An 8,560-nucleotide genomic window follows, 5' to 3' on the forward strand; every position below is an offset into this window, starting at 1 on the left:
GGGACTACACCATGCAGTACACTGTGTTTACTGGAACATGAAACAAAACTATATTGCTTGCTCACAACGGATCTGTTGCCAGTTCAGTGAGAAGACTGTAAAATAGAAAAGGTGATAGAGAATAAAATTAAAGCTAGTAATAGAAATTAAAATTAAGGCTTGTGTTTTACTGTGAGGTCCTTTGAAGTGGTGTGAAGAAAGAAAGAATTTAAAAGGAAAACCAAAAGAATTGGCTCCTGTTTTATAAAACTATTAGACTATCAGACACATACAGAAGGAAAAAAAATCTCTCAATAATTTTCACTGTTAAAATGAAGAAATTTCTGGCCAAATTCCCTTTTTAAACAGTATACACCAATGTACAAACACGTACCCACGAGCACAGACAATGCCCACGCACAAGCAAGTGCATGCACACACACACACACGCACGCACACACACACACACACACGCACACATGACTGCCACCTTTATGCAGAAGGAAAGCACAGTATTCTGTATTTTCTGATGCTTCAATAATTAATTGGTACAGGAGCAAATCAGGTGCTTCCTTTTGCAGATCATAAAAACTACCCCATCATCAAAATCTTTTCAATCACCCCATTATTAAATCTATATGGTATTAATATTATTGAAAAGAGAGAAGCCACTGAGCTACATATTCGTTCCCTGAAAGAAATCTGGCCATTGCGGCTCTGCGACTGCCCCTTTGCAAGAAAGCTCAGTTCTAAATATTAGCATAGAAAAAGGGGGAGAGTTTAGGGCACATCTATTTGTACTCTTCAGAAACACTTCCAAAACATGAAAGGCAAAACATCACCAAAATTACTGCTGAGTACTTCACCATTATGCATTCTTTGTTGACAATAGGGCCACCCGTGCCTCTGTGTGTGTGTGTGTGTGTGTGTGTGTGTGTGTGTGTGTGTGTGTGAGAGAGAGAGAGAGAGAGAGAGAGAGAGAAACAGAGAGAGAGAGAGAGAGAGAGAGAGAAGAGATGGGAGTGGGAATGCGGTGGTGGAGGAGGGGCATTATTAGTCAGCAGCAGAACTGGATAGAGCATTTAAGTCTGCCAATCCATTTTGAATGAACGTGAGTTCAGGAATAAAGTGCAGGCAGAACCAATCTGCCCTGAAGAAAAGAAAAGCATAAAATATTGCACAAAGAAAGGAGAGTTTCCAGGGTGGCTTAATAGCAACCCAAACTGGCAGGCGCATGAAGCAAAGCATTCGCTGTGTATGTTGGTTTTAGAAAATATTGTTTTGTTTGCTTGTTTGTTTTCATTTAATCATACAAAGCAATAGTCAAAGATGTAAATGATGCCAATCCATGTCTTGTCATAAGCATTATCAGGTTTACTACTTCGAGATGCCTGTTTTAAATTTTATCTAACTTTAATTGAAATTGAACCCCTGAAATGCCCACATGAACCTTGTTCAGCCTGCCATGTGGTTTTCAAAAGTCTTCACTTTTTAAAGAACAAAATCAAAATATTAGTGAAAATTAATCACCACCTGGAAAAGTTTGGTGAATAACTGGACTCTATGACCAAAAAAAAAAACCCAAAAAAAAAAGACCATGATGTTAGCAAAGGATGCTACTGCTTCCTCTGCAATTTCAAGGCACACTATCTGTGACTTTAAGTTTACTACTGACAAGTTATGATTAATAAAAAAATAACAATAATTTCCCTATGTGTGAAGAAGAAAATATTCTGAATTATTTTGTTTAGGAAAGAATTTCTAGAGATACCTATAAAATCTAACAATATTAAATAACAGCTGTATGAAGCCAAAGTTGTTTGCTATTACAAAAATCTTTACTAGGAAATCTATCAAAAGTCATCATTCATGCTCCACGTCATTTCATTTGAAATAAACCAAACAAAACAGAAACCAGAAGATATATTTATCCAGAGAGAAACTAAATCAAAAATGAAATTAATGTTGAAAAAATATATTAAAGGATTGTAAGTATTTTGGTTTGAATCAGTTTTGATTTTATTTTCAATTAATAGAAAATAAATGAACAAAAATACAATTGATGCTCAGTCCTTTCTACATTAATACCTAGATTGTAATCATATTCCAAGTGTTCTGCTTCATGAAAATTTTGTATAAATAAAAAGTATTAAATGCTTTCATAAATAACCAAACCAAGTTTTATTTGCTTGACATAAGATTATAGTAAGGCCATGCTTTGTGAAAATGCCACTCAAAATAAGCTAAGATTCTATTTACTAATATTATCAGATAAAAGTATTCTATGTTAGAAAATTTAACAAGTCAAAGCTTGTAACAAAATAACTGGTTATGCTTTTAAATTTGTTTATAAATGCAAGATTTAGTAATATATTACATAGAACATGTAGATAAAATGAATTCACTGTAGACAATTTTTACACTATTGGTTTATCCAAAGTAATAAATTGTAAACTGCATTTGTATTTAAGAAAACCTAGAGGGAAACATTTCAGTAATGAATCTGGACACTTATCAGTATACCAGTATTTCTAAGTGACAGTGGAGACTGTGAAGTGGTAATTTTGAAATTTTAGATAAATAAATTTTAAAGAATATATCCAAGTTTTAAATTCACTTGTATGGACTTCATATTAATTGTGCCATCAGAGAACCCCTATATCAAATGAAATAAACTTGGATATTTTCAACCTAGACACGATAAGGTAGGTTAAAGTATTTAAAATTGTCTGCTTATAGAATATAACTCAGTGTATTTTAGAGAACCCTGAAAGAAATAACATAAAAATAAGAGTATTCCCCAAAATCAGAAGGCAACGATTTCTAGTAAAAAAAAAACTATAGTAATTATTTTAGCTTATCCTTTTCTCTGCCTTAATGTATGTATTGTAAGACTCGTCTGTCTGAGGACAGAGAAAGCTAGGCCTGACGTGAACACTATACAGCATTTATAGGTAAAGAGATAAATTACACTAGGGCTTCATCAGTCTTTACATTACACTTTTATAAATAGTATCATTTATTACTTTATAAAATATTTTACTAAGATTGTGCATCATGAGTGCATACATATATTTTCTGTATTAAATATTTCCAACCCATTTTTTTGCACATAATATATCTGTGATGTCAACAATGGAATATTTTCCCACAGGAAAAATAATAGGCCTCCAAAAAGAGAATGAACTCAATATCTCTTCATTTTTCTTTTAAAAAGTAACTGCATGTAGTAATATTAATAGTACTTCAAAGCAAAAAATATCCCTAATTTGCCTACTTTCTGATGTAGAGACGGTAAGATATATTTTATCTTTTGAAAAGAGCATCCATTCTAAGAATTATAAAATTCTGTCTTGTAAGAGTAGACATTACATTTAATATTTGGATGATTATTCCAGTTCAACTCAACTGACTCCATTTTTATCAGTTCTATTTTTAAGGTTGGTACAGAATTTACTATAGCAACCTAGATCTAAGTAGTTTCCTCTCAGGGTTCTTTCTCCATCTAAATCAAACCCATAGAGCCCTCTATTGGAAGGACTTCATATTGCATTGCATTGCCTAGCATTGCCTTTATTTGAAACACACACACACACACACACACACACACACACACACACACACACACACACACACACACACACACACACTGGGCATTCAACCTTTTCTATTTTGTGCTAATGGCTTTTATTTTAAATGACACAGGACGCTAGGTTACAAGAGACTCCCCAACAGAACAGAAAACATTTTATGCTCAAATAATAACATATAGAAACTACAATCTGTGCTGAATGTTACACTAGCTGATTCTACTGCACTATACCATTCAGTCAGTGAAACACTTGGATGCTATTTTCACAGATAGGAATTAATACTGGCATCATTTGGTCTGTAATAGAGATATAGTTATTCAATGAATAATCATTTAAAAATGGGCTTTGGGAGCATTAATGTATAAAATATTATGCATTCCTTTTCAGTGTTTCCTCAATGTAAAATAAAAAGTAATCCAAAGAGAGTACCTTAAGTTTTCAAGATTTCTGTTTTAAAAATAAGAAGGTGGTTTTTTTAGCACATATCTTAATATCAAATTAAGGAGGAGACTGCTGGTATACAGAGATGTCACCTTTCCTGAACACCTTCAGATTTCCATATGCTGCAAATCTCTCTGTAGGCCTCTTAGAGGTTTTCTTAACTTATCTATACTCCTATTTGGTTTCAATGGTGGTTGGTTTCTTATCACTTCCCACTGTCCTTATGGTTACTGTGCTGAGTTACAGCTTTATCTCTTCAGAGAACTATTTTCACTGATCCAACATACCACAGCTTCTTTTCACAGGAACATGACACATTTAAGTCCATCTTTTATAAAAATTACTGCTGTTCTGTGTGATAATGGCAGTAGTTTTATAAATAATGTAGTTGACTTTGTGACTGGGTCAAGAAACATCTTAGTTGATATTGAATAACTATTTTTAATGCATTGTCTTCTTTAAAGATCTCTCTCAGGGCATGTGGCAGACTGCCAGAGTTAGAAAACTGTAAAAGGTTGTTCAACAATATATAGAATTCTCATGCTATAAAAATGCACACATCAATATTATTTTGGCAAGGATTCAACAATGCACACAAAGAATTGTGTGCAAATAAGTTTACTTTCTCCCATCTCACCAAAAACAAAAAAAAATCACTTAAGATCTGATATAGATTTTTAAAAGACACGATTTTCCAAAAATGGCTTTTGTTAACATTTGTAAAAGGCCACTAGGTCAATTATTTTCTTGTTTCTTCTGTACTGGGGAATGAAGCTAAAACCTTACAAGTGTACAATACCACAACTGAGTGGTTTTTCAAGGCTAATTTTCTAACTGTTTTTATTTTAGAAAAGCAATGGGAGTGATAGACAATATATATATATATATATATATATATATATATATATATATATATATATATATATATATATATATCATAGTAGCATTCTATTATCCAAGGAGACTTCCCAATCCAATGCTGCCCAAGATGCTCCCATGAGATGCCAGAATTCTAATCCAAGGCTTCAAGAAGAGCACTCTGTTAGATGTTCTGTCTCTCACTCATAGATCTGTTTTACAGTATACATATACATGTATGTCGATCTACATATATAGATCAAGCTAGATTGAGATAGACATAAAAAAGTATGATATATATCATACATATCAAATTATATGAAGAGAAAATGTAAAAGGAAACATAAGTTTGGGCAATAACATGTAGTTATAAAAATAAACAATGGCCCACAAGTCAAACTTTGAAAAGGAAACTTGGGAATAAATAAGTTTACTTTAATCAAGATTATTGCTTCTTCCTTATTCTTGATTTAGCTTTCACGGAAGTCAATACTGGAGTAACTCTTGTGCTCATTTCAATAGGTTTTGATTTATATTCATCTATTCTGAAAAGAGAAATAAGTACATTTGGAATACTAGTGAAGTAGTACTCAGTATTGACATATATGGACAAAACAATTTCAATACATCTGAAAAAAGTGAACTTGAAGTAAAGAGGGGAAAGCAGTAAATGGCATTGTAAAATAAGTCCAAGACTAAACCATAGAAATAGAAAAAAGATTTTTTTTCCCACCACAGTTATCACTGGGGCTCGACGCCTGCACTAGGAATCCACTGCTCCTGGAGGCTATTTTTCCATTTTCTTGCCCTAGTTGTTGTTATTGATGTTGTTGTTGGATAGGACAGAGAGAAATTGAGGGAGGGGAAGACAGAGAAGGGGAGAGAAAACCACCAACAGACCTGCTTCACTGCTTGTAAGGCAAATCCCTTGCAAGGTGGGGATACAGGGGGTGGAACAGGGATTCTTCTGTTGGTCATTGCGCTTCTCTCCATGCCTGCTTAACCAGCTGCACTACCACCAGGACCCAAGAAAAAGGAATGTGGAGGGAACTCAATTTCCCTAAACTTGACCTCACTTGCACAATCTTTAAGAACAATTTTCAGTTGTTTGAAATCTTAGAGGTTTCAGTTTCAACCCTGCAAGCACTTTATGCCAGAGATGAACAAGATTTTCTTACTTTCAAATTCTCTGTGTGTGTGTGTGTGTGTGTGTGTGTGTGTGTGTGTGTGTGTGTGTGTGTGTATCTCCCTGTCATAAGGAAGAAAGGAAGTGTGCCTGCAAGATAGAACATCTGTATAGTGTGTCTGTTTTGTCATGCACTTAGCCCTAGTTTGAGCCTGACTCTCATCACATTGAGGAAAGCTTCAGTTTTGTGGGAGTTGGGCTGTATTGCAGCGGGTTCAGCGCACATGGCACAAGAGCAACGACCAGCCTAAGGATCCCAGTTCGAGCCCCTCGCTCCCCACCTGCAGGGGAGTTGCTTCACAAGGTTGAAGCAGGTCAGCAGATGTCTATCTTTCTCTCCCATTCACTGTCTTCCCCTCCTCTCTCCAAGTCTCTCTGTCCTATCAAACAACGATGACATCAGTAACAGCAATAATAACTACAACAATAAAACAAGGGCAACAAAAGGGGAAAAAATAGCCTCCAGGAGCAGTGGATTCATGGTGCAGGCACCAAGTAGCTGTCAGAATTTCAACTATGTAAGAATGTGATAATTCCAGTCAAATGAATGAGCAAAACCTTCAACTAAAATTAAACTCCAGGAATTACAGAGTATTTCAGCAACTGATGCTATCCACTCAGCCTCTAATTCTGTAACTAACTCAAAGCACAAGAACTGAGCTATATGCATCTCCTTAGTGAGCAGACTGACCCATGCAGTCTGTAAGACTTGTGCTGAGATAGGAAAATCTGAATCCAGTCCTCTGCATCCAGTTCACTGGGGCAATTAGAGAGATTTGAATGTCAATTTTTATCTATATTTGAATTCTGACTTGGTGAATTTTCTAGATGAGTCCACTATAATGAGTTAAAACTGTTCTGCATGTTATTATTATTTGTCTTATTAATAAGGTTAACCAGGTTGATTTTATTCCAAGAATCAAATGGAGATGTGTTTTTATCATTTGCATTTTACACCTGTGTGTTCTCATTTTGAGAAACAACATCAGCTTTGGAAGATAAATTAAGTAGTTAGAGTATATGTCTCTGTGGGACACACATTTAGCATGTATATCTAAGAAAGCACTGTGTGCTAAAAGCAAACAATTTATTTCTCATCACCTCAAACCTTTAATGCTATTGGAGGAAGGATGCTTATCAATGACTAAAATGAGAGTTTTCAGTGCTTCCAAAGAAATCAATTGTCAAATATATACATCTAGGATCTTCATTACAATATTTTTGCAAGATCTCAACTGACCAAATTATCAGAACATCCAATATTAATTTCTACTTTTTTTTTAACCAGGTGACAAAACTGAGCACTTATATTGTCTATATTGCTAGCAGGATAATGGCAACACATATTTATCTTCACTTATTTAATTAACAAAAAATTACTTTCCTACACCCCACATATGCTAAAATACTTTTTTCCCCAATCCATTGTCTTTCATTTGCATTTCAACCCTATTTGTCCATTCCTCACCAAATCCTCAGTTATCCATGTCACCCCCACCACACATACACACACACACACACACACACACACACACACACACACACACACACACCCTTCTCTCATGCTAGTGTTAAAATTTAGTATTTTTGCTTCTTACAGCAAGAGATCATATATCGGGTAGAAGATCTTCTGATTCTCAGATTTGACTGTTATCATCATTGATCTAAGATAAAATTTAAAGTAAAAGTGTTTTCTGAGTCTCTTCTTTCTCACTAATATATTTAGTAAAAAAAATTGTGCAAATAAACAATTTACAAAATACACGATAGTATTGGTTTTTAACAAATTAAATTTTAGCAAAGTCAATAATCTTAACTATGAAAAGAAAAAGCCAAACTGAAAAGTATCTTGAAAGTTACAACCTATGAAATCCCTTTCTGCACACACTCATAAGCCAAATTTCTATACTTTTGAAAGAGCACATATACATTTAGAAACTTTACTTGGCAACCAGATAAATCTTTGAAAATGGGTAGAAGGACTGCACTAGTATTTTCTAAGTTTATTTAAATAAATATCCAAAGAGAACACTACTATTTAAATTACTTCTATGTCTTTATAAACTCCAAACAAAGCAATACTATTCAAGAGTCATGCTCATGATTAAGATTTACTAACAAAATTCTACAAAGAGCTGAGGTTGTTACTCGAACGATAGTTCATTGGTGGTTTGCTGATGCCAGGGCTTACTTGGCCTAATTTATAGTTTTAGGATTCTGGATTAATACTGATGAGAAACCATTTACTGTTTAGCACAAAGCATTCATTCAGAATCCACAGTTTCTATATTTAATTGGATAAAAATAAAAGCTTTAGAATTGTTTCTATAGATTCAACAGCAGGGGTTTAAATGCAGGAAACACACATAGGCCAATATGCCTTCCTCTGAGATCTCTTTCTCCCAACTGTGACATTTTATCTATTTTATTTAAAATGCTTTACTTGGTAATTCACTCCATTTTTAAAAAACCTTCTGTTTAAAAAAAGAAAAAAAGAATACTT

At 34.1% G+C, this 8,560-nt stretch overlaps 1 non-coding gene across 1 annotated transcript; it reads right to left on the bottom strand.

Annotated features, from left to right (window-relative positions):
• Positions 1-7,649: 7,649 nt before the first annotated feature.
• LOC132542930 (small nucleolar RNA U2-19) lies at positions 7,650-7,722 on the bottom strand. The gene has a single exon (XR_009553899.1). It is a non-coding gene; the product is annotated as a small nucleolar RNA U2-19 (small nucleolar RNA).
• Positions 7,723-8,560: the final 838 nt, after the last annotated feature.

The sequence above is a fragment of the Erinaceus europaeus genome, chromosome 1, assembly GCF_950295315.1.
Source record: "Erinaceus europaeus chromosome 1, mEriEur2.1, whole genome shotgun sequence".
Lineage (NCBI taxonomy): Eukaryota > Metazoa > Chordata > Mammalia > Eulipotyphla > Erinaceidae > Erinaceus > Erinaceus europaeus.